At 43.7% G+C, this 2,349-nt stretch overlaps 1 long non-coding RNA gene across 1 annotated transcript; it reads left to right on the top strand.

The window, feature by feature from the left end:
• Nucleotides 1-1,179: 1,179 nt before the first annotated feature.
• On the top strand, nt 1,180-2,051 carry LOC135393164 (uncharacterized). The gene is made up of 3 exons (XR_010422499.1): nt 1,180-1,343; nt 1,883-1,957; nt 2,033-2,051. It is a non-coding gene; the product is annotated as an uncharacterized LOC135393164 (long non-coding RNA).
• The last annotated feature ends 298 nt before the right edge of the window (nt 2,052-2,349 follow it).

The following is a 2,349-nucleotide window of genomic DNA, read 5'->3' as shown; positions in this document are numbered from 1 at the left end:
ACGTCACTATATCACGCGATAGTGTGAAATCGCGAACAGGTGAACGAGTGAACTATTCTCTTAAACAGATCAGTGTAGTGAACTGAGCTAAATGAATTAGTTCACCAACGTGAACTGACTTGTCCATCACTATTCTGATTGGTCACTCTGTTCGACGGAACAGAGAGACCAATCAGAGGAGTGAACCTGACGCATGCGCTGTTGCTTCGCGAGCAGTAATGGCGGACTACAGAGCTGTGCTGTGTGTGCCTGTTGCAAAGTCGACGAATTCTGGATGTACCGGCGTAACCGTGCAGGAAATGCTTTGCATTGAGATTGAAAAGCATCCGTGGTTGTATGATAAGACCAGGTCTGAATATAAAGACACCTTGAAGCGAGAAAATGCCTGACAGGCAATTGCACGCACCATGAAGCTCAACGGCAGGTTTTACGTTTTACTTTGTAGTTATTGTTGCAGACCCATGTCTCGTAAGCATTTTACTTCGCGCTTCATGCTCCCTGACGGATTGTAGAGGAGGAGTGCAAAAAAAACAGTGGCGAACGATCCGAGACAGGTACGCCCCGGAGAACAGACAGACGAGAGATGACATGCCAAGAAGCGGTGCGGGAGTGACGAAGTCGTCACCTCGAAATGGCCACTCTATAAGTATCTGGGGTTCCTCGAACCTCATTTAAAGAGTAAAAAGTACGTATTAGTATAACTCCACTGTAGCGCAACTCCCTTGTTGTGTATACGAAAGCTTCCTGGCCGTAGGTGTCGTGCATATTTCAATTCATTGGAAACCGTCCGCAATTTTCGCATTCCACATTTTAGTTCAGGACAATGTTAATGACGACTGTACATTTGGAACATCCGTAATTAACTTTATCTAACTGAAGGACATTTTCCAGCTTAACGGACTCAAGTGCAACCCTCTGCAAACACTTGGAAAAATCAATCATTCTTGGCTAATTCCCGTTGGAATAACTTAATTGTAACCACCACTCGTATATCAGTGATTACCACCTGTTGATTCTATGTCAGTGGGTGTGCAGTGGAGTTCAGGAATGAAAAAAAGGTCAAACCAGAGTTATTATAGCAGTAAATGTGTAATAATTAATGCATGCTATAATAGTATTAGTAATAAAGCAGCCAGTGCTTGGACAAGATGACGCAGGAACAGTGCAGTGACAGTTTTTTAGTGTTTGTCTGTCACCTTGTCTCAGCACTAAGGGCTTTACCCCATTAAACATGGAACATCTTTCTTTTGCCTTATGATGTTATGATTGATGCAGGCTACAAGAACAGAACACTGTGGGTGGCGCAGGCAACTCTGAGCAGTACCATGGGACCAGTGCGCAGGGTATGTACGCTAGAGTGCTATATGCTAAATAACGAACTTTCAAGCCATGTTGTTCACGGAATTAAAAATAAACGTTTTGGACACCAAAAACAAGCGCTTGGAGCCATCTGATGGGTATAAATCGCAGTTATTACTCACTGCAGGACAACTCAGTGAGAATGGCGGTGAACCATTTTTTGACATTTTAAAAAACACCAAGAGGTTGGCCAGGATATTGACAGAAGTTTCAATCCATGACGGAAACCCTTCCAAGACTAGGGAAGAAAAAGGGATGTTGATGTATACAAGTGTAAAATGCAGTTTTAATGCACAAGTAAATATATACAAAAACATGGGTAATTTATCCAGAGGCGTTTAACAGCAAGAGGTCAGACCCTATATGTGCATGCCCATAAAGTCCTAGGACAAGTGAGTGTCACCATGTATAATTTACATAATGTGATACTTGCCTGTCCATGCAAGTATACGATACTGTTGCTTTCTGTGTTCACTTCATTTGCTATTGCCGTGCACCACGCTGTATAACATTTCTTATTTAGGCCTTCTCCTCACAATGATCAACGAGGATTCATTTACGTCGCCCACAGACAAAACAAGCCATGTAACAAATCAAAGTGAGGTGAAACCTTGAACACAAAATTTTTGCATGTACACAAAGTACTTATACAACATTGCTGCTATCTTCCTAGGAGAGCTCTGGCCAAACCTTTGAATCATCGGACACATACAGAGGGCTAAGAGACCAGTAAGAGCGAAACGAGCCTCCCACTGTTACACCCCACAAACGGTCCAAACGGAAGACTGCATCAGGGAAGACAAGCTACCTGACACAGGCTTTAGCAGCAGCAACTGCAGGGATGGCGAGTGGGAGCCGGAACGCACGCACGCCTGCATATTGATGCTGATGACTGTGACACAGTGTTTTTGTTAAGTCTACGGGACAGTTTTAAGACTCTGTCAAACAAGAAAAAGAGGCTCGCGCAGCTACAGATCCAGAAGGTGCTGT

Source organism: Ornithodoros turicata, chromosome 4 (assembly GCF_037126465.1).
Source record: "Ornithodoros turicata isolate Travis chromosome 4, ASM3712646v1, whole genome shotgun sequence".
NCBI lineage: Eukaryota > Metazoa > Arthropoda > Arachnida > Ixodida > Argasidae > Ornithodoros > Ornithodoros turicata.
This window is presented reverse-complemented; position numbering and strand designations above follow the sequence as displayed.